Source organism: Scyliorhinus canicula, chromosome 2 (assembly GCF_902713615.1).
Source record: "Scyliorhinus canicula chromosome 2, sScyCan1.1, whole genome shotgun sequence".
Taxonomy (NCBI): Eukaryota; Metazoa; Chordata; class Chondrichthyes; order Carcharhiniformes; family Scyliorhinidae; genus Scyliorhinus; species Scyliorhinus canicula.
This window is the reverse complement of record NC_052147.1, coordinates 187,800,900-187,825,977: the sequence shown is the minus strand read 5'-3', so window position 1 is coordinate 187,825,977 and position 25,078 is coordinate 187,800,900. Positions and strand designations below refer to the sequence as shown.

Here is a 25,078-nt window from a genome sequence, read left to right as displayed (position 1 = left end):
TAGGGAGAATCTCACGGTATTTTAGAAGTATGTTAAAGGGAAGAGGATAAGCAGGGAAAAAGTATGGTCCATTGTGGACCAAAGTGGCAATCTGTGCGTGGAGCCAGAGGGCATCATTGGCAGGGTGTTAAATGAGTACTTCACATCTGTCTTCACTCGGGAGAATGAGAGTGTAGGTACATAATTCGGTGGAGTGACTGTCAAGTTCTTGAATAGTTTGACATGGGGAGTGAGGAGGTATTGGAGATTTTGGCTGACTTAATTCTTTAGATCCCCAGGTCTGGATGAATTTTTAATTCCTCTCTGGTCATGGGGAGGTGTCAGAGGATTGTAGGATAGCTAACGTAGTTCCGCTGTTCAAGAAGGGTGGTAGAGATAAACCAGAGAATTACAGACCAATGAGTCACACATCAGTGGTGGGGAAACTATTGGAGAAAATTCTGAAGCAGAGTTAGTCTCCACTTGGCACGGTTTGATCAGGGATAGTCAGCATGGCTTTGTCAGAGGCAGATCATATCTGACAAATTTGATTGAATTCTTCAGCGAGGTGATTAGTTGTGTAGATGAGGGTAGTGCAGTTGATATAATTTGAATGGATTTCAGCAAAGCCTCCCACGTCGGAAACTGATAAAGAAGGTAAAAACACATAGGATCTCGGGGACTTGGCAAGTTGGATCCAAAACTGGCTTAGTGGTAGGAGATGAGGGTGGTGGAAAAAGGCTGTTGATGTGACTGAAGGCCGGTATCCAGTGGCATACCACAGGTCCCTTATTTTAAAAAAATGTTTTTGTTGGAGCTTTTAATTTTATACAATATAAAATAGACAAATCTGTACAAACCTAATACCATTTACAAAAGCCAAACATTAGAAATAACCCCCAAACCCCCTTACTCCCGACGTCTTTCCCATTATTTTAGTTCGAAATATTTTTATTGGAATTTTGCAAGTTTTGACATAGTTTGCAAAAGGTGATTATCGTGTATTTACATCTGTATAGTTCTTCTTTCCTCCTCCCCCAACCACCCCTATGTTCCCTTCACATCTTGGTCTATTTTGTCTTATATTCTTGTGCTGACTCCGACAGGGCCCCAGGCCGTGTCATTGCCCCTATTAGTCTGCTGGTTGTTATTGACTTTTCCGGCTGTGTTGGGGGAGGGGGTGGAGTTGGTTCCCCTCCCTGTACTGAGCAGTTCGGCCTGCTAGGTCCCTTGTGGTTTGTGATATATATATAAACGGTATAGATGAGAATATGGGGGAAATGATAAGTTAAGTTTGCAGATGACATGAAGATTGGCAGGGTGGTTAATAGTGAGCAGGAGGTCGTAGTTGCAGGAAGATGTAGAAGGGTTGGTCAGATGGGCAGATCAATAGCAGATTTGAATTTAGTCCTGAAAAGCGCTAGGTGATGCACTTCAGAAGGAGTATAAAGACAACAGAGTACTCAATAAATGGCAGGACAGTAGGAAGCTCCGAGGAACCAAGGGATCTTGGGTGCTTGTCCACAGATCCCAGAAGGTGAAAGAACAGGTTAATAGTGTAGTTAGAAGGGCAGCACGGTGGTGTAGTGGTTAGCACTGGTGCCTGACATCGCCGAGGTCCCAGGTTCGATCCCGGCTCTGGATCACTGTCCGTGTGGAGTTTGCACATTCTTCCCGTGTTTGTGTGGGTTTCGCCCCCCACAACCCAAAGATGTGCAGGGTAGGTGGATTGGCCATGCTAAATTGCCCCTTAATTGGAAAAATGAATTGGGTACTCTAAATTTAAAAAACAAAATAGGGTTGCTGGGAAGGCAGACGGGACAATTGCCTTTATGATAAAAGCAGGAAGGTTATGTTTGAGCTGTATAAAACTTTGGTTAGGCCACAGTTGGAGTGCAGTTCTGGTTGCCTCAGTATAGGAAGGATGTGATTGCACTGGAGAGGGTGCAGAGGAGATTCACCAGCACATTGCTTGAGATGGAACATTTAAACAATGAGGAAAGGCTGGATAAGCTCAGGTTGTTTTCTTTAGAGCAGAAAAGGCTGAGGGGGGACCTGATTGAAGTGGATCAGATTATGAGGGGTATGGACAGTGTGAATAGCAAGCAGCTAATCCCCTTAGTTGAAAGATCAATAAGAAGGGGGCATTAAGGTGAGGCGCAGGAGGTTTAGAGGGGATTGAAGAAAGATCTTTCACCCAGAGGGGATGGGAGTCATGAATGCACTGCCTGGGTGGGTAGTAGAGAAGGGAAACCTCACTCTTTTAAAAGGTATGTAGATGAGCACTTGAAATGTCATAGCATTCAGGATCGGAACTTTAGCACAGTGGTTAGCACTGCTGCCTACGGCACTGAGGACCCAGGTTTGACCCTGTGTGGAGTTTGCATAATCTCCCCGTGTCTGGGTGGGTTTCACCCCCACAACCCAAAGATGTGCAGGTGAGGTGGATTAGACATGCTAAATTGCCCCTTAATTTGAAAAAAATAATTGGCTATTCTAAATTTAAAAAAGTCATAGCTTTCAAGGCTATGGGCCGTGGAAAGTGGGATTAGTGTAGATTGTGTAGTTTTGTCGCTGCAGACTCAATCTTTGTACTGCATGACTCTATGACTCCTGCTCCATTTTTTGTCTTGTGAGATTTGAAGTGATGCCCAAGAGCTACAATTTCAATCTCTAACATTAGTTGCCATTTTGTTCCTGGAAAAATTACTTAATTGATATGATAGTTGCAGATTGATACAATTCCTCTGGTTGCATTAAGGGGAAGAGAGTCAATTTTGTTTTACCAAGAATGAACCTTTCCATTGCCCAACTTTGTGAAGGTGTATTGGGTATGAAATTGGCCTTGAGTGCTATTACAAAATGACCACAACAAAAGGGCATTTTCCATTTTGCCCAATTTTCTTTTCCATTGACTTCAATGTGAAATAGATTGCTAATTTGTTGTTGCCCATCTTGTGATGCTGCCACCACTAATTTCATCCCCAGTATTTTACTGGATTCAGCTTCATCTTCACGCCCTCGTCATTACAATCCTAGTCATTAGAATTATCACTGAACGTCTTTGATGCCACTGGTGCAAGTGCAGATTCCAGGAAGCGGGGTTCATAGCGAGAGAATAGTTTAATCTGTTTTAGATTTCTGAATGGAACTAGTCTCTGATTTTGCTTAACTTTAAAAAAAGATTAGTGGAAGGGCATAAAATGTCACTAACTGCTGCTCAATTCGTGTTGCAAATGCAGGACATCTAGTTGAGGAAATGAAAACACTTGTGGAGATGAAAGCACTTTTCTGAGTCTGAAGATGAGTGTGAGGTCAGGTGTAATGCCTGGATTTGGTATGTGTCTCTTGTGGGGACCATGAATTGGATTCAATTTGAATTTGAAGTGGTTTTTGGAGCAGGCAAGGAGCTGGATTAGGGGTTTGCCCCTGTCCACACTCTGAGCTCTGGCTTTGTAACTCTGATAAAGTAAAAAAAAAGCTGAGGCATAAGTAGCTGGACTGTTACTCTGTATTGGAGTGAGATGTATTTGACCAGGCAGTTTTTAAATGTTGGGCTCAATTCTCCTTGATTGGTTAATCTGACTCAATTTGGACAGCATTGTTATGAATAATAAAAGAAATGCAGGCAAATTGACTCACTGCTGCCTTGACACCCAACCTGTAATGTCTTAATTGTGTGTGTTAAGCAAGTAAAGGGAGTTAGTTATTCAGTTCCTGACAGATTTTCCTCGTATTTGATATTGGGGAAAGGTGACCTTTGGTATCCTTGTGGAGGAAGAGAATCTGGTCACAGTGTCTCTTCCTCTGGTCAAGCTCCCAGTGCTAACTGTTGAAAACGTCCGAGGCTTTGTGTGTGTTTCTGTCCCTTTAAAATTCCTTGTTAGCTCTTCTGGTTTTGCTGCATCACTGTTGCTGGATGGTTGATGCTCTACACTCTGAGCACTGGCAGGTTCCCTCTTGGCAGCAGGAATTCCCACTGAGAACCCATTATGCATTCTGATGAGCTCTAACCTCTGAAAATAGGTCAGGGTGGAAGTGTTTAAATTCTACGCGGTTGGAAATCTGCCATGGTGTAATAAAATGCACCGAGGACTACACTCACCACCTTGCAATTTTAAAATCAATTTGGCATTGTTCCGCCCCCCCCAACCATTTTACACATTACAACTTAAAAGTCTGAACCCATGTTCCAGCCAAAACATGGCCTGTAATGAAGCTTATTGGCTAGGACAAGGCTTCCCTGACAGAAAGGTTATTTGAAACTCTGAGAAAGCCATTGGACCTGTGTTGGAAACTTCTGTTAAAACTGCTGCCAGTTAGAAACAAAATTTCATAATAAGGTGGCAGTGAATAATGTAACTGCAGGCTTATTTTCCAGAAAGCCTGGACAGTTACAATTTAAAGCACAAATGTTAGAAAGTTTATATTAGTATTTTTGAACTACTGCCAACCAACTCTAACAAAGGAAGCACTGTTTCTGTAAACATTTTTCTGGCAGCCATAGATTGTAAATGTGTAAGTCACTGTTTGTTATTTTTACAAAGAAAATTTCAGTTTATTAAAACTAATGCATTGAAATTACAGTCCGACAAACTGTAAAAGTTACAGTTTAAAAAATGTAACTCGGCTACCATGGTTTAAAAAGAGTATTATTTTGTGTTATATTCCTCCTGGCCTTTCGTACACCATTACTGCCTGAATTTGACATTATCTTTGACTGTGAACAGTTTCCCAGCAAAGAGGGCAAGCAGCTTCTGCCAAGGCCACTATGGAAATGGAAGAGACACAAGAGGATCCATGCTGCTTGTTTTGCTTCGATTTCTTTTAAAAAAATTACTACTATTCATTGCTTTTCCTCCAGTGATCTGAGAGTGGGAACTTAGGTCTGGGAACGCGTGGATGCCAACACATGCTGCCACTCCAATGACCTATGTCTTCATGCACCACACTGCCTGTACTTCAACTTTGTTTAAGAATATACATGTACAAGACTGCTCGGTGGTGCAGTGGTTAGTACTGCTGCCTCACGCCACTGAGGACCCGGGTTCGAACCCGGCACCAGGTCACTGTCCATGTGGAGTTTGCTCATTCTCCCATGTCTGCGTGGGTCTCACCCCCACAACCTAAAGATATATAGGATAGGTGGATTGCCACTAAATTGCCCATTAATTGGGGGAAAAAAAAAGAATTGGGCACTCTAAATTTATAATAAAAAAAATACCTGTAATTATGGAATTAATATTTAGTATTGTGGATAGTCATGTAATTTAATCAATGAAAGTAGGAGCAGGGATAGGCCATTCGGCCCTTCAAGCCTGCTCCGCTATCATTATGATCATGGTTAATCATCCAACTCAGTAACCTGTTCCCTCTTTCCCCCAATATCCTTTGATCCCTTTAGGCCCAGGAGCTATATCTAACTCCTTGAAAACTGTTTTGGCCTCAACTACTTTCTGTGGTAGTGAATGTCACAGGCTCACCACTCTTTGGGTGAAGAAATTTTTCCTCATCTCGGTCCTAAATGGTTTACTCCCATATTCTTAGACCGTGACCCCAGGTTCTGGACTTCCCAGCCACCAGGAACATCCTACCTGTGTCTACCCTGTCTAGTGCTGTTAGAATTTTACACGTTTCTATGAGATCCACCCCCTCATTCTTCCAATCTCCAGCGAATATAATCCTAACTGACTCAGTCACTCCTCATACATCAGACCTGCCATGCCAGGAATCAGCCTAGTAAACCTTCATTCACTGCACTCCCTCTATATCAGGAACATCCTTCCTCAGATAAAGAGACCAAAACTGCACACACTATTCCAGGTGTGGCCTCACTAAGGCCCTATATAATTGCAGCAAAACATCCCTGCTCCTGTACACGAATCCTCTCGCTACGAAGGCCAACATACCATTTGCCGCCTTCACTGCCTGTTGCATCTGCAGACTTGCATTCAGCGACTGGTGTACAACAGCACCCAGTTCTCTTTTCACCTTCCCTTCTCTCAATCGAGAGCCATTCAGATAATATTCCTTCCTGTTTTTGCTACCAAAGTGGATAACCTCACATTTATCCACATCATACTGCATCTGCCATGCATTTGCCCACTCGCTCAACTTTGTGTCATCTTCAAATTTAGAGATATTCCATTTATTTCCCTCCTGTAAATCATTAATATATATTGTGAATAGCTAGGGTCCTCGCACTGATCCCTGTGGTACCTCACTAGTCACTGCCTGCCATTTGGAAAAGGACCCATTTATTCCTATTCTTTGTTTCCTGTCTGCCAACGAGTTTTCTATCTACTTAAATACACTACTACCAATCAATGCGCTTTAATTTTACACGCTAATGTGCAACTTTGTCAAAAGATTTCTGACAGTCCAAATAAACCACATCCATTGGTTCCCCTTGTCATCTCTACTAGTTAGATCCTCAAAGAATTCCATTAGATTTGTCAAAACATGATTTCCCTTTTGTCAATCCATGCTGGCTCTGTCCTGCCACTGCTATTAAAACGTTCATGATTGACTTTAGCATTTTCTGCACTTCTGATGTCAGGCTGCCTGGTCTATAATTCCCTGTTTTCTTTCTACCTCCATTTTTAAACAGTGGGGTTACATTAGCTGCCCTCCAACTGTTCCAGATTCTATAGAATCTTGGAAGATGACCACCTATGCATCCACTTTCTGGGATCACTTCCTTAAGTACTCTGGGATCTATGTAGATTATCAGACCTGGGGGATTTATCGGCCTTCAATCCCATCAATATCCCCAGCACTATTTCACTACTAATACTGATCTCCCTCAGTTCCTCCCTCTCACTAAACCCTGTGTTCCCCAACATTTTTGGTATGTTATTTGTGTCTTCCTTTGTGAAGACAGAACCAAAGTATGTATGTAGTGGTCAGCCATTTCTTTTTTCACCATAAAAAAAAATTCCCCTGTTTCTGAATACTAACATTGAATACTTGCTTTCAATGATGCCTGTGTTTCAGTGTTAAAGTTGGACTGTAATCAGACTGTTCAGTGGAGTGATAATTGTTAGAGCAGCAGTTGTGACATGCTGTCATTAGTTGCAGAAAATAGCCCTAGATAAGCAATGCACGATGATAATTATTTTTACCAGTAGCTATATTTTCATGCATGCAGTTCTATTCTTAATCTTTCCCTCCCTCCAGTAAACATACATAAATCTTTCAAAATAATTATTTGTCACTGCAACTGTTCAAAAATCTCCTCATGTTCTCTTAGTTTTAAAAGAATTTCCTACCAGCAGCTCCCTTTTTGCTGCTTATGAAGGTGCAAATGTATCGGGTTTGCATTCCTGAGAGATTTACAAGAGTGACCTGAATTGGAAGTTCATTGTGCATCGAATAGCAGACTGAACCTCTGGTTTCATGCTACTTTTTAAATCGATTTCATCAGTACTCTTCTCTTTTCTTGTTTCTTCCTTATTTACTTATATTTTTAAATTGGGGGACTTGGAACAGTCACCATGACCTATTCAAATGCCTGTAAGATGTCATCTATCTTAAATATTCTTTTTCAGATTTTAAATATGTCTAACCAAAAAATCTAGGGTAGTTGCCAAGTTTGCAATTTAATTGCTGAGCAAACAGTACCAGCCATAAAGCTCTTGTGTTTTCAGCAGCAGTCTAGGAATTTAACTCTTGGAGAACTGAATCAAAGTAGCAAGAAGTTATTTACTTCATACAAAATGCATTGTGAATTATCTAGTATCTGAAGACTAGTATTTGTTAAGGGGGATTTATAAATTTTAATGAGTTTGAAATTAGGTTGTATCTTTCTACAGTCTTGCTGCATGCTTGTGGCCAATTTTATAAAATCAGCTATAGTTCACACCATTAAAAGAAATGGCACAAAATCATAAGGGAAAATTGGCTTTTCTTGAAAGTGCAGTGGAAGCAAAAACTACAGGGAGTTTTGGCATGGTCTGTAGCTATTTTTGGATGGATGGCTTTATTACCCACACCAACAACACTTGAATTGATGTATTTTATGATTCCTCTGAAGAGCTGGCTTGGAGTAGGTATTGAAAGTAATGATGTGAAACAACTAAATCAACAACAGCAGAGGAAAGGCCACTAACTCAATGCTTTATGCTGTCTGTATTCACCGCCCTCACACGATGGTGTTAAAACCAGTTCCATGTCCTGGTGATAATGTTAAAATATTCTGCATTGAAAAACAAACCCATTTCAATCAGTAAAAAATACTGATTTTAAATAAGATAATACATCCAGAGTACTGCAATCTAATCCATTCAAGTACAACTAGGAGTGAACATTCAAGTGACCAAAATATACATTTCAGCAATTGAATGGGTGTCACAGTAGGGTATTGGAGGAGAACCGTTTAAGAAACAAATGAATATGGTGCTGGGACTTCGGCTTGGACGGAAAATTAGGATGAATAGTTTTGTTTTCTCCAGGAGCCTGCTGTGCTTTTGCAATTTTTCATGCATCTACTGCCCAACATAAATAACTTGCTTTAACTTTTCACACATTCTCTGTATTTCATATATGTCTTTTGCTTCACTCATGTTTCCTTTTGACTTACAGTATCATTCCTCCCCCCCCCCCCCCCCATCCCTTAGCTGCTGTTCTCCACCTAATCACTCCAGTTCATTTGTTCACTTTACTTGTGTATGTGCTTTCCCCTCCCTAGGCTTTCCATGGCTTTGTTCCTTGAACTATTCAACTGTAATATTTTCTGAACATTAACATTTCATTTTTTTTTTACAAACATAGTTGCTGAATATTTCCAGCATTTTCAATAAGTCAGGTTCCCAGTATCTGCCATATTTTATGCGTTCTCGTAATTTTGTCCCTCTGGTTAGTCATAATTTATGACATTTTAAGATAGATAACCATTGCAATGTAACATTTCCCTGGCATGTGAAATGTAAGTAATTGTTTCACTCTGAACTGATGGGCCAATTGGAGATTTTCTGCCAATTTCACTAATTGCCACAATATAAAGGGAATTATTGTTCTGCGTAGGCTGGCGGGGATGTGTGAACACTAACACTTGAAAGTTTGTCAGAAAAAATTAAAGCTGAATTAAATTGTCAATCCTTTTTTCCCAACAAAACAAATTCAAATCCATCTTCTTCCCGAATCCACATGTCCAGAATTTTTGAACTGACCAAGATGATATAAGTGATGGGTGATGCAGTGTGCTTTGGTGGAACTGTAGGTCTAATGTTAAGAATTTTCCAATGGGCATCAATTGTTGTGTGGCACAGTGGAAGATGCTTCATGTTTTCTACCAACTGCAAATGCAAAATTTGTATATAGGGTTTGGCTTGCCTGGGCTTGGGCAAACCTGACCTGTGCACATTCACAGCTCGCAAAATGGACACGCGGCTGATGTGTGACTTTACGAGGGATTTTAATCGATTCACATGCATTGGGTTCACACTGTATTTTGCGAGCCGTGATGGAGTGCAAGACTGCTGTGGGTGTGGAGGAGGGCAGATTCCCTCCCCTCCAAAAAAGCAAAGTGTGGCCATTTGCTCACTACAACGGGTCTTCTCATCCATCCAAAGGTTGGGCTCAAAGAACTGAGGAATATTGGGCACGATTTAACCACAGCGTTGCGCCCGCCGCAGATCTGGGCATGCCGGTTAAATAGCTGGAAAGGCCAAAATTGAGATTGGTGCCGGGCGCGAATCAGTTTGTTATCTAGCTGCCCGCTTCCGATGGTGAGTTCCGGATTATGCTCAAATATGATGAGCATATCAGTACCCTTCATTTGCATTAATTTCCATCTCATTAGCGAGATTAAAGTTGAATGCAACGGCCTCCGGGGAAATAACTCACTCCCCAGCGAGAAATCATGAGGGCGTCGTTTAGTACTTTTAAAAAATGTGAAGCTGGTGCAATGGCTGCTGAGGGGAACTGAGGACGTGAATAGCCATTTTTTCATTTTCTGGCATACAGCTCAAGGGCCTTGGATCTGTTGCCGCAGTGCTCAGGAAGGGGGACGGATCGGGGGTCCCCTCAGTGGGACTGGACTTGGTTGGGGGGTTGAAGCATTCCTGGGCTGGGGTTTGGGGGGGGGGGGGGGAGTGAGGGACTTTTCATCTGCGAGGCCTTCAAGCCATCTTTAAATATTGTGGATACCCATTACAGGGGCAACTACAGCTTCTGCCTGTCTGTCCTACCAAAAGTTCCTGGACTGAGCTGTTTGCACCAGGGAGGCTCTCATCCTCAACTGATTCTCATAGGACCAAGCTTTTAAAAAAATAAATTTTAGAGTTTGCAATTCATTTTTTCGAATTAAAGGGCAATTTAGTGAGGCCAATCCAGCTAAACTGCAGAACTTTTGTGTTGTGGGGGCGAAACCCACGCAAACACGGGGAGAATGTGCAAATTCCACACGGACAGTGACCCAGAGCCGGGATCAAACCTGAGACATCGGCGCCCTGAGGAAGCTGTGCTAACCACTGCACCACTGTGCTGCCCCATAGGACCAGACTTTGTCCGTCAGTTACGAGCCCCGTCCCATCTCAACAAAGACCACCCTATCCAAGCCCGCACCTCCATCTAAATCCCTGTGACCCAGTAACCCCCCCCCCCCCATCTCCTTTTGTGGACATGAAGGGCAATTTAGCATGGCCAGTCCACCTAAGCTGCACATCTTTGGGCAGTGGTGGGGAAACCAGAGCACCCGGAGGAAACCCACGCAGACATGAGGACAAAGTGCAGACTCCTCACAGACAGTCCCAAGCCGGGAGTTGAACCTGGGACCCTGGAGCTGTGAAGCGACAGGCTAACCAATGTGCTACCGTGCTGCCCAAATTCACATATTAAGTGCAGTCTTCAATCTTTATTCAAAGTTTGTTGAGAAGAATTGCTAAAACTTGAACTCTTGTATTGGTTTAGAAAATATGATAATGGAAGTGTGATAATATTCTTTATAAGATGATTCTTAAAGCCAACCTCTCTTACCAAGTTTTTGGTCACTAGCCCTAATATCTTTTTATATTGGCTCAGATACAGATTATTTTTGATAGCAATCCTCTGAAGTGACTTGGGGCATCTAATTAAGTTAATGTACTGTTTAAAAGGTATTTTAAGAACTTGCATTTTATCAGTCTGAACTATATGATCTCGCTTCTATGTTTTCTGCCAATGTGGAGAGTTGTGGAGATTATTCCCATTGCATACCCCAAGGCTGGAAGGGTTCACTGTCCTTCTTGCATAGAATCATAGAATCTCTACAGTGCATCAGGAGGCCATTCAGCCCTTTGCGTCTGCACTGACATTCCAAAAGAGCACCCTATCCAGGCCCAATCCCCTGCCTCATCCCCGTAACTCCACCAAACTTTGGACACTTTGGGTAAATTACACATGGCAAATTCCCTAACCTTCCCATCTTTGGATCTTGGGGGGAAACTGGAGAACCTGGAAGAAACCCACACAGACATGGGAAGAATGTGCAAACTGCACACAGTCACCACAGGTCGGAATCGAACCCGGGCACTGAGACAGCAGTGCTAGCCACTCTGCCACCGTCCCACCCCAGTTATTCTCAGAAATGTTTTCAATACTTTTATTTTGGGTCATCGGAAATGCAGGCTCAGGGCAGCATGGTGACACAATGGTTAGCACTACTGCCTCATGACGCTGAGGTCCCAGGTCCGATCCCAGCTCTGGGTCACTGGCCATGTGGAGTTTGCGCATTCTCACCGTGTTAACGTGGGTCTCACCCCCACAACCCAAAGATGCGCAGGCTAGGTGGATTGGCCACGCTAAATTGCCCCTTAATTGGAAAAAACAAATTGGTAATTTATTTGAAAAAAAGGAAATGCAGGCTCACCTATGGAAGCTGACGTCTATGCATATCATTGATATAGAATATTTGAAAATAGCTCAATTTCAACAACTACAACCATTTTGTTAAGTTTCTTCTCTCATCAGTCCTGCAGTGGACCAGAGCTCTGTGGCACGGAAGGAGGTTGTAAGGCCAATTGTCTGGACTGCAGTTGTGCACCTCGCTAAAATGCCTCCAGCATGAGAGCAGATTTTTAGACCATATCACCAGCTGCGGAAACTGTGCAGGTCAAGGAGGTTTTGGAAAGGGGAAGGAACAAAAATAATTACAAGCAAGACATTTATGACTATGGCTGAGCTGATGGGGCCCCTCCATTGTGTTATAGCTTTACAGCTTGCTCCTGGACATCTGTTCTCTGTCTAACGTTGGGTCCAAATTGTGCCTAAATATGGTGTCTCTTCCAATTCTGCCCCTCCCCTGCCTATCCCCACCCTCAACTGCCAGCCCCTGTTAGTAGAACAGGTCTGTGAAATTTGAACACTACAAGAATTGCACAGCATGTCATTTTCTTGAAGGCAACTTAAAAAATAAATTCAGTGCATTAACTTTCAATAAACTTGGCACAAATCACAGCGATCTGTTTGGCAAACATTACAATTACATTTTGTTGGATTGGTGTTTTAATATTGGACTGATTTTGGGTGTGCGGGTGAGGTTAACTAAAATTAAATAGGAGCAGTGTGAAGGATCAAAACATTGTTTCCTCAAAATGAGTTAGTTTTTCACTATCCTCGTAATTCTTATTATCAGTAAAGTTATTGCAACCTCATTTATGGATATAGAATTGCCACAGTGCAGAAGGAAGCCATTTGGCCCATTGTGTCTGCACCGGTTCTTTGAACGAGCATTTCTCCTCTTGCCATTCTCCTGTCTTCTTCCCGTAGCTCTGCACACTGTTTATTTTCAAATAATCATCTAATTCCCTCCTGAAAGCCTCAATTGAACCTCCTCCACCACACTTGCAGGCAGTGCATTCCAGACCCATAACACTCGTTATGTGAACAGTTTTTTTTCTCACATCTCTGTTGCTTGCTTTTTAAAAAACAATTACGTTAAATCCGCATTTTAAATAAATATAAGGAATAGGAGTTGGCCATTCTGCCTCTTGAGCCTGTTTGGGCACTCAATTAGATGATGCACCATAACCTCATTTACTCTGTTTATCTTTCCTCAGTATCTCCTGATACCTTTCACGCAATAAAAATCGTAACATTCTGAGCCCTGAAAATTTTGACCCAGCATGTACAGCCTTCTGGTAAGAGAGTTCCAGATTTCCACTGCACTTCATGAGAGCAAGTGGTTCTTGATATCACTGCTAAATGGTCTTGCTCTAATTTTAAGATCATGCCCTCTTGCTCTAGATTCTCCTACCAGTGGAATTAGTTTCTCTGTAAAATGAATAAAAATCAAGTTTATGCAACCCTCATAATAATGGGCGTGATCTTCCGGTTGCACTGCGCCAGAAAAGCACCTCGCCGCACACTGTGCAGTGTTGTCGGGTGACCCCGCACCCGGGATCAAACTTGGAGGGCCAAAGGGCCTGTTCTTGTGCTCTACTGTTCTTTGTACCTGGCCTGCAACACCTCGCAAGATTTGGCAAGGGGAATCCCACCCGAATGGGTGGGATCAGCTTTTGGCAAATCTGCATATTAGAGCGAGGCAGTAAGCCTTACTCCAATGTGCAGATTTCCAAGGTACCTGAGGCTTTGGGATTCAATCCAAAATTCAATCCCTTCACCTTGGGGACTTCCAGCGAATGCCGTTTGGTTCTGGCACCCACATATGGGGACCAGATGGAACAACACTCGTGGGGGTCTCCAAGAGGATAGGAGGTCCCCAGTTGCATGCCCTTTGGGCAGAGTGGTGCCTTGGCACAGCTGATGCCGTCTGTGTACCTGATAGTGCTTTCCTGGCACCTGGCCACTGCCAGCCTGCCACCTGGGGAACCCTCCAATGTTGCATTCGGGCTGGGCATGAGGTCGGAACTCTTTTGTGGGCCTCGGAGATCGGGATGCCATTTAAAAATGGCATCCCAATCTCGCTACAATGGGGAGTTCCGGCAAGCAGAGCTCCCCATTGTAAAAAATGGGGCGAGCGCGTCCTTGGCCACACGTTCCCCATTTAGGCCACTTATTCAAAGCAAGTCGTGTTGGATAGCCATGTATTTCTTGGCACTGCGAGTGCCGGGAAATACACGGCTAAATGCGCTCGCTCAGGTACTTTGTTCCCTTTTGGGAAGATCGCGCCCTAAGTCTTGGCATAATTCTGGTGAATCTGCACTCTAGTCCTTCCAAATTCAGTACATGTTTCCTGATGTTCGGTGACCATCACCGAATGCAGAGCTAATATTCTGTGTAACTGAAGTAAAACTTCTTCCTCTTTGTATTCCAGCTCCCTTGAGATATAGGCCGACGTTCCATTCGTATTGCGATTTGCTTGTGCAATAACTTATAATCATTTGTGTGCAGCAACACCTAAATCCCTTTGATCCTCCACAGTTTCTAGTTTCTTGCTAATAAGAAATTATATTATTTTAATGCTAGACTGGACTCTGAATATTTAAAAAGAAATTTGACTTTTCCACGTCAATAGATATATTGTTGCTGCAATTAAAGTTGCCAGTTTATTTTCCCCATCTTGGGCCCATTTTCCACTATTATCTTTTGCGGGTGGAGGCAATCTAACAATGAAATTCTCTGGACTGTGGACTGCAGGATAGTCTTTGCTGCTCCACATTAGTGAGTAAAGGCAAGGTCCAGCGTGTTCCCTTTAGTTCATGTAATCCTTTGGCCAGACATAGCAGCGTAGTTTGGTTCTACCCAGGCATTCCACCTGTTCATCTACCACATAGAAGCCATTTTGAGCGTTTCCAGCCTCCATCCATGAGCAGATAATATTTTTATTTAAGTTACTTCTTTGCAAATTGGTATCCACAGAGAACATTTGAGTGTCCTCCATGAGAGCTACCTGTGTGTACAATGTGGGTAACCGCCAAGGGCCCATAGTCAGTAATAAATGAATGAGTCATGGCCAGAGCAGTGTTCTCATATTATGAACATTATGGGCCCGATCGAATGGACAACCTGTGCCCAAAAAACAACTCGCCGCGATGATCTAACGTGATCCCACGAGTCGTTGTGAAGTAAATTCAGCCCATTGTAGGCGGGATCACTTTTGGACAAATCTGCATTTTAGAGTGAGACAGATAGTCTCACTTTAATGTGCAGATTCCTGGTTGGCACTGCCAAGGTGGCATTTTGTGTGCTGCAGATTGGGCCATGGGTTCCCTGCATGGGTGGTGGGGGGGGGGGGGGGGGGGGGAGGGGGGTGCTGGTGGTAATAGTGCATTGAAGTTTGGGGGGTGGTGGCGGTCGCGTTGGGAGCCTTGAAGATAGGGATGCCATTTTTTAAATTACGTCCAGGTCGCTTGCTATACTGAGGAGTTTGACAAGCGGGGCTCCTTAGTGCACAAAATGGGGCCATGTGCAGCCCCGGGCACTTGTTCCTCGCTGAGGCCCCTAATTTAACGCAAATGCCGCTTTATAGCCAAGTGTTTCTCGGCTCCGCAAACAAAGGTCTCTGCAGCCAAGACACATTTTCACATTCCATCCTTCATCCGTGCAGGGCAGCACGGTAGCATGGTGGTTAGCATAAATGCTTCACAGCTCCAGGGTCCCAGGTTCAATTCCCGGCTGGGTCACTGTCTGTGTGGAGTCTGCACGCCCTCCCCGTGTGTGCGTGGGTTTCCTCCGGGTGCTCCGGTTTCCTCCCACAGTCCAAAGATGTGCGGGTTAGGTGGATTGGCCATGCTAAATTGTCCGTAGTGTCCTAAAAAATGTAAGGTTAAGGGGGGGGGGGGGGTTGTTGGGTTACGGGTATAGGGTGGATACGTGGGTTTGAGTAGGGTGATCATGGCTCGGCACAACATCGAGGGCCGAAGGGCCTGTTCTGTGCTGTACTGTTCTATGTTCTATGTTCTATTCTCCATCCTGAATTAATAATCTACAGTCTCATTCCACTCCTTACCGTAACCTACAAATTATCAATGTGAGAACAGAAATAAAATACCAAATGACATTTTACAGGGAACAACAAGACATTGGTATCTGAAAGCAAAATTTATCATGCCTCAATGACTTTAGAAGCTGTACCCCAGAAAATCTGTTTGCACCACTCAGACTGTTTCAGTATACTCCTTAATTCAATGTGACGCTATCCTGTGGTTGCAGCAGATTGGATGCCACTCCTGGAAGCATCCTCCTAATTTGCTGCCCCTGCTAAATTCACCAGAAGGCCTGCTGCTCAGCGTGCTGCGTTGCCAACCAAGAGTTTGCTCCTACCGCACCATCAAATAAACACCAAGTCCAGAAGATTCTTTCTTTTTTCAATTTAGAGTACCCAATTATTTTTTTTCTAATTAAGGGGCAGTTTAGCATGGCCAATCCACCTAACCTACACATCTTTGGGTTGTGGGGGTGAAACCCACACAGACACGGGGATAATGTGCAAACTCCACACGGACAGTGACCTAGGGCCGTGATTCGAACGTGGGTCCGTAGCGCTGTAGGCTGCAGTGCTACCCACTGTGTCACATGCCCCCCCCTCCTCCCAAGTCCAGAAGATTCTGCCTGTTGATGACCTATTGTCAGAATTCTGATGAAAGGTCGTTGTTATGATCTGGAATATGCTGCCTGGCAGGATGGTGGAAAAAGACTTTCAAAGATAAATTGGACATAAACTCAAAAAGGAAACATCTGCAGGTCTATGGAAGCCTTGAAAATAAAGGATTCAATCGGCCCAGATTAGTGAAAAGAAGTAACTCTAAGTAGCAATTAAGAGACTATTGTCATACCTTGCTGGAAAAGACATGAGGATACCTTTTTGAGTGGTTTAACAAAACCAAATTCATCTGTTCTTTTTTGAGTGTACCATGTTCAAGGATGGAGTTAATTAATACAGGTAGAACAATTTGTCTCTTCCTGTTACCGTTTTCTGGCACTACCTTGATTATTTTCTGGAAACAGCTAACATTCCTTGATGGGTGGGAAACCTTATTTAGCGAGCGAGTGTTATAACGTGATTATTTTCTGGAAACAGCTAACATTCCTTGATGGGTGAGAAACCTTATTTAGCGAGCGAGTGTTATAACGTTTGACCTGGAAGCGTTACAGTGAGGAAAATCTGTAATTTCTTTCAGTAACTTCCATGAGTTTGCACCAATTGTAAAGGGATGAGTTGCAGTTTTCTTGGATAATAAATACTGATCCATGTAACCAGGTGATACTGAAAGCAGTACCAACAGGAAAAAGTTAATATACAAGAGCTGTCATGTGGCTGGCAGGCACAGAGGTGAGCTGGAGACAGAAAGTGATCAGCACACAGATGCAGACACACAGAATTGCTGCGGCACTTCGCCTGGTATATTTAGGAACAAGTCAAATTCTCTACAAAAATATAATTTTTCTGTTTTGCAGTAAGAAGAAAAATAGAATTCCAGAAGCTCTTGCACAATATATGACTGAAGTAAAAGGGTCTGAATCCTAAAACTATGTGAAAAAGCTAAGAGACTGTTCAAATCTTCTGAGCAGTGGTGAGGCTGGCCATTATACCATGGCGCGCATTCCTTCTGGAATGTTTTGACCATGGCTCTCATAGAAATGTCCAGTGCAGCATTCCCTGAGAAACTTCATTGGAGTGGCATACAATCGGGGGAAGACAGGGCATACCATCTTTTTTAGCACTTACTGCTGTATTCTGCCTGGCAAGTTTAAATATCCAGTATTTGTGTGTGGGCCAGTGGGTGAATGAGTAAATATGTAGGTGGTCGAGTGGGTAGTTGGTTCGGCAGAGTAGTTGGGTACGGTGTGAGGGGCTAATCGGGTTGGGGAAAGATAGTTGGGGGGGGGAGTAGTCGGGTCAGAGGTGGGTGATTGGGATGGGGGGGGTCAGTTGCGCAGTTGCACATATGGAACAGCACGATGGCACAGTGGTTAGCACTGCTGCCTCACAGCTCCAGGGACCCATGTTCGATTCCAACATCTGGTGACTGTGTGGAGTTTGCACGTTCTTCCCATATCTGTGCGGGTTTCCTCTGGATGTTCTGGTTTCCTTCCACAGACCAAAGATGTGCTTGTTCGGTGAATTGACTGTGTTAAATTACTTTACGGAGTTAGGGTGGGGGACTGGGCTTAGGTGGTGTGCTCTTTTGGAGGGTCTGTGCAGACTCAATGGGTCGAATGGCCTCCTTGTGCACTGTAGGGTTTCTATGATTGTAACCAGTCTAACATTTGCAGGGTACCTATTCAAGTATCATGGATATGTTTCAGGTCTGTGACGCTAGCTCAGAATTGGAGACATTCTCTGAGGGTCCTAGGGAGCAGAGAAATTGGCAATCAATCGTTTAAACTTTCCGGACAATTCCCATAAGATTTCACATGTCAGGACTTTCACAGGGTCATGATGAACATCATCAGTCGTAAGATCCAAAGACCGGAAGGTTTGTACCTTTTTATCAGAGAACAAGATTGTGAACAGGATATTGTTGGTTGGTCAATTCAAAAGGAACTCTGGAAAGCTGCACAGGACTCATGTGACCCAAGTTAGAGAGTTGGTAGAGGTATGCTTTGTCAGTGTTAACCCTACTGGTGAACTTCGAATGGAATACAGCTGCTACCGAGTGCCGAACTGATTGACTGGGAAAGTGAGAGATCCAATATACTGGGGGTCGTGTTAGGAAGACTGTGAGATTGCTCATAGTGCCATGCTTGTGTGGGGAGTGATGCAGGTGTTTGTGGACATTTCGACTATTTAAAGTTAAATTTACCTTTATTGGAAGTGTAATTTACCGTTAATCATGTTTAATTTATGTTGATTCTTATTTGTGTTAAAGTAAAGTTAAGAAAAGTGAAATTTTGGCAAATTATTCAGGTTATTTGATAATTTTTCTAAGGGATTCCCTCATCGGGATCATAACAAGAGATAAACAATGGTAAGAGTACAAAAGATGCAATTTGTGTTTGTAAAAAAAAAAGTAGATCATTCTAAAAATTCTAACAAACCTGTGCTGCTTTATTGGCTGTGGGGTTTTCAGAACCAGAGCGGATTCCAACAAGCCTAAACAAGGTAGAGCAGAATGGTTTGAATATTTCCTTTCAATGCTTGTTGTGTCTTGAATTCTGTTTGAATGTAATTATAAATATCTTCTGGAGGTGGAAAAGGGCAAGAGAAGAGGTTTAATTATAGCTGAGGATTCTCCTTGGGCACAAAACGGCTCCGAAGCATGTGTTTTTTTTTTGGCAGACTTTCAGGATCTGAATTTAAATCTCACAGGATGAAATGCTGTAATTGAACAAAGAAAAGCCCCTTTTATTCGAAAAAAAACCCCCCTTCACCCTAAAGGACAGGCACTAAACTTCTCACTTGCATTTAAAGCTTGCAAAAGCATTTCTGACATATCTGTAATTCTTGTGAGTTGGGTGATCCATAAAGGCTGAACTATGATAGATGTACAAAACCAAAATACTGTAGATGCTGGAAATCTGAAATAAGAACAGGAAGTGCTGGAAATACTCAAAAGGTCAGACAGCATCTGTAGGGGAGAGAGAGAGAGAAAAACCGAGTTAACATTTCCGGTCAATGACCTTATATCAGAAGTGATGAAGGAGAGTCATACAGACTCTTGGAGGGAAGGGTCTCAATCTGATGGCTCTTTCTGGGCTGGACTTCTGGCTGCATGATCCTGAGATAATTATTTAAGATTCCAAATATTATTCATAATTCAGAGAATGCTGGTGCTTCACAGTATCTTATACGCTTCAGATTAAGATACTCAAGTCTGCGGCATGAAATGTTCTCAGAATTTATTGCGCCCCTGATTCTGGAGGCCACAAATAAAAGCCCTCTCATTTTCTCTGTCCAATTCAGAAATATTGTACCGTTTAATTCCGTAATGTAAAGCTGGACCTTCCATTTAGTGTTCATAAAAGGAATTGTCCAAAATTTAAAAAAAACCAAGAAAAATGTTCCAGAGGTTGTACTGATCACGCAATCACAAAGCAGCATGCTTTAAAGCTACCAACTGGTTAAAAAAAAACACGAGTTCCTGGTCATGCCCGAGCCTTGAATCAGAGAGGTGGATTATACCACATTTTATCAATACTATCGCAAGCAGAATTATTGTTTGCCCAAAGAAAATGTAAAACATTTCACACAAAGCAAGGACCTCTTAAATCAGTGTTCTTCAAACATTTTTTCCGGGGACCCATTTTTGCCAACCGGCCAACCTTCGGGACCCAACCCGGCCGACCTTCGCGACCCACACCGGCCGACCTGTGCGACCCACCATTTTCTTTTACCTTGTTTGCTGCTGACAAAAATGGAAGAAATGGTTTTGGGTCCCTTTGCCCTCTTACATGCTCCTCCAATGGAACCTGTTGGATGAAGGTGAAGCCTTCCAGCGTCGGAAAGTATGGAGTCTCCACCTGTCCAAAGTTTTTCCTGTAAAAGTTTATCAAATAAAACCCCCCTGAACTTGTAAAAAAAACCATAAAATGAATAAAATAAATGAAAAAAAATTAAATTAATAAAATAAATGAATAAAACCCCCGAATTTGTAAAACAAAAAGCTGCGACCGATTTTTAAAAAAAGCGGCCGCACTGTGCATGCGTGCCCGATCATTGGCGCGCATGCGCGTAGTTTTGCACATGCGCGCCGATGATCTGGCACACATGCGCAGTATGGCCGCTTTTTTTTCATGTTTGCGGCCATTTTGAAGGCTGCTTGTAGCCGGCGTTATTAAGAGCCGGCTGTTGCGCGCAGATTTGCACGATCGGGATCGCCACAACGGACGGCTCCATGACCCTCCCGACACCCGCCCGCGACCCACCTGCGGGTCGCGTCCCCGAGTATGACAATGCCTGTCTTAAATAACTCAGCACGGACGCAGCAGAGAAAGATGGGAGCCCTCAATAAGAATAAATGTACAGGGACAGATACTCATCTCTTTTCATCCCCCAATGCTCCAAAACTAAATCTTTACTCAATGATAGGCTCCGTAAATTTATCCAGTGGAAAGGACAGCCGTAAATGCCAGGAACATCCCACATTTAATCCCCAGTCTGCTACTGTAATAACTATTCTTAGCTGGCAATTGTTAACTGTGCAACAAGTGCTCTATGTCTTCTTCCTCACCCAAATACAATGATTGCCAGGGACCTACTCTGCACTGCTGTGCAGCAATCCCAGTGGGAGGTGGGTATGTGTGGAAGGCAGATTGAATAGGCCTCCAACAGTTGCTGTTACAGCTCATGCAAAACTAGTGATCCTAATCCATAGGAGCAGTGAACTACAGTACAATTCCATTAAACATCAGAGACCAGGATTATACAGGAATACTAATGTGTAGCCATGTAAGTAAGGTAGTCTGGTAATACAGGAAGCATCAGTGTTTTGATTTAGACTTCAGTTCATGCCAAGCATTGTTATTTTTTTGCAGCCAAAGTTAAACTAAAAAATGTTCTGAAGGGGCCATTTGAAAGTTGTGAATTGAGGTTTGATTGTCTAATGATACAACACAGTTGCCCAAGGCTGTTGAGCAGCAGAATTGATTTGTGCATAGATCCCTATTGAACATGACATCCCGCAATGCTCCAAAACAAAGCCTTTACTGAATAGTAGGCTAGGTGAATTTATCAAATGGTAATGACAGTCGTAAATGCCAGGGACATCCCACATTTAATCCCTAGTCTGTTAACAATTATTCTTAAAATGTTTACTGAACCTTGGAATTGTCATAGAAGTCATAGAATTTACACTGTAGAAGGAGGTTATTCGGCCCGTCGAGTCTACACCGGACACTGAAAGAACACCCTACCTAAGCCCACACCGCCACCCCATCCCCGCACATCAGAAACCCCACCTAACTTTTGGACACTAAGGAGCAAGTTAGCGTGACCAATCGACCTAACCCGCACATATTTGGACTGTAGGAGGAAACTGGAGCATCCGGAGGAAACCCAGGCGGACATGAGGAGAGGGAACAGACTCCGCATAGACAGTGACTCAAGCCGGGAATCTAACCCGGGTCCCTGGCGCTGTGAAGCAACAGTGATAACCACTGTGCTACCGTGCCACCCTTTTTTATTCAGGAGCCGGGGTGCTTATTTCTCTCGAAAAAACGTTTCAAGTGATCAGCTATGACTATGGGCACAATCTTCCCGAAAGTGAACAAAGTCCCCGAGCGAGCACGTTTAGCCGCATGTTTCCTGTCACTCAGTGCCGAGAAATACATGGCTATTCAATGCGACTCGTGTTGAATTAGAGGCCTGAATGGCCAAGGCCGCACATAGCCACATTTTTTTACAATGCAGAGCTCTGCTCGCTGGAACTCCCCGTTGTATCAAGAGATCAGGATGCCATTTAAAAATGGCGTAGCACTCTTCGAGGCCCCAAAAGAACCCTAGACTTCCGAACCCCCCACAGCCTAAATGCAATATGGGAGGGTTCCCTGGACCCCCCAACACATGCCATGCAACCTTGGAGGCCAATCAAACATGTTAAATGTTAGCCTGGCATCGCCAACATGGCACCTTGGCAGTGCCTCTGCCAGTGCCACCTAGGAACCTTGGCAGTGCTAGACTGGCTCCCAGGTACGACTACCAAGGTACCCAGGTGGCACCAGAAGTGCGAGGTTACCACCCTGCCCAAAGAGCATGCAGCTGGGAGCCTCTGATCCCTGGGAGATCCCCACAGGTGCCATTTCATCTGGTCTCCGTTTGTGGGGACCAGTACCAAAAAGCGTTCGCCCAAGGTCTCTGAGGCGAAGGGATTGAATCCCAAAGCCTCAGGTACCTCGTGAATCTGCACATTAGAGTAAAGCGTTTTGCTTTGCTCGAATATGTAGCTTTGCCAAAACGTGATCCTGCCCATTGTGAGTGGGATTCACCTCTCAATGTCTCGGCGTTGAATCGTGCGAGGTGTTGCGAGCCGGGTAGATCCTGGGAGCGCCGTCTCCAGGCTTTCAATGGCCACACTGCGCCACGGCAAGCTGCTTTTCCGGTGCAGCATGGTTGGAGAATCGCACCCATGATAATAAATAATAATTATTGCTTATTGTCACGAGTAGGCTTCAATGAAGTTACTGTGAAAAGCCCCTAGTTGCCACATTCCGACGCCAGTTCAGGGAGGCTGGTACGGGAATTGAAGATGTATTTGATGTATATTTTGTTTATTCATTTGGCTTTGCATTTTAAAAATAAATTTAGAGTATCCAATTATTTTTTTTTTTCCAAATTAAGGGGCAATTTAGTGTGGTCAATCCACCTAACCTGCACATCTTTTGGGTTGTGGGGCTGAAACACAAGCAAACACAGGAAGAATGTGTAAACTCCACACGGACAGTGACCCAGAGTCGGGATCGAACTTGGGACCTCAGTGCTGTGAGGCAGCAGGGCTATCCACTGCTCCACCGTGTTGCCTCTGTCTTTGTATTTTTAACTGTTTCTTCAATCAGCCACTTAAATGTTATTGGATTAGATTTGTTTATTGTCACATAGATTCAGCCTACGTGTCCCCAGCAGGCGGCAGGTGCATTTCACGCGGGGGGGGGGGGGGGGGGGGGGGGGGACCGGGGACCATATCCATAATACGAGAGAGCTGATGATCACTGAAATCAGCAGTCTGCCTTCCATATTTCGATAAGCAATCAAAGGTCAATTTGATGAAGCTGTCAGCCAATGGATTCACACTCCAGAGGGTGGGACTTCCTCTCCAGTGAAGTCCTGGAGTGGGATTCTCCAATCCGCCAGCTGCGTTTTCTGGCCCTGGTCAACCCGAAGGCAGTGGGATTCCCAATTTCTGCAGCCGGTCACCGGGGTTTCCCATTGTGGCCATGTCACGCCGTCGGGAAAACCACGGGCATCTGTGCTGCTGGCGGAGCGGAGGAACCCACTGATGGAGAATTCTACTGCTGAAGTCCCATTCGGTCATGGTAATCGCCCCCATAGTGCTTTATTTGCAGTGGGCTGGGTCGGCTTGGAGCATGTCGTCTCCACGATGTGCCATCTGTTCTTCTGCCCCCACCCCCATCCCTATATTATTCCACCCAGAAATAGTAAGACAAAGCTGTACTTCTGTGCAGAATACAAATGATGCATGGATTAGAGTAGTCGACTTCAACTACCTTGATCATTCCAGCTGTGTGTCAGAATTTGTTAATATTAAAAAACTGAAGCTAGCTGATTTATGACTAAATAATAAAAGTCAGCCTATTGTATATGAGGATTGATATATTTTTACTAGTTGATCTGGTCTTCATAATTCAGTGTGCAATGTTAAAAATGGACACTGGCAATGGATTTTTTTTTTCTTGCTATGAAGCCAAATAAACCATGAAAGGTATATATTAGCAAAATTATTGCTGAAGCAATTTATTTGAAATGTATTGCATGGGTTTCAGCTCCACGTGTATTTAAGACAATATGGGCACAGCTTTGTCACAAATAGATGCTAAATTAAATTACTTCCTTATAATCACTTGAGCCAAAGTGTTGATTATAGAGCAGTGAGAGTGGTATCCCAATGGTCTAAATGAATTGTGTTTGGATAATGATGAGTGCTAAAAAAAATAGCAGCAATAATTTAAATGGGACAAATCCAAACTATCCCTCCTCATCCATCTTCACCTGTCTGCAGCCTTTGGCGCAGTTGATAACACCACCTCTTTTGAATAGCTCCACTGTCATCCAGCTGGATGTGACAGCATTGGCTTGGTTCCATGCTAGTTGTAGTCAGAGAATCAGGCTCCTCTTCCCACTCTAACAACAGCAACAACGCCCCCTCCCTCCCCCGGATCATTCTCAGCACCATCGTCCGAAAAGCCAACAGCAGTTTCCACATGTATGCTGAAAATATCAGTTCTAGCTTACGCACGACCTCTCTGATGTCTCCGAATTGTCAGACTGCTTCTCTGACATTAAGTACTGGATGAGTAGAAATGTTATCCAATTAAATATTGGGAAGGCAAGAACTTTGTTTTCATGCGACCAATTTCATCCCTTTCCATTGCAACCATCTGAGGTTAAACCAGGTTGGGGGACTCTCACTGATAATCGGGGGCCCCTGGGTGGTTAGGCTCTGGGCAGGATGGTATCTTGGCACCCCGATGCCACCTGGGAACTGTGACACTACCAGTCTCAAACTGTAGCAGGGTGGCACCCATCAAGCTGGCAGGGGCATTG

General features: G+C 43.8%; 1 protein-coding gene across 1 annotated transcript in view; it reads left to right on the top strand.

Moving 5' to 3' along the window:
* itgav (integrin, alpha V) overlaps nt 1–25,078 on the top strand; it is a 200,121-nt gene that overhangs the window by 26,373 nt on the left and 148,670 nt on the right. The gene's annotated exons all lie outside the window — the stretch shown is intronic.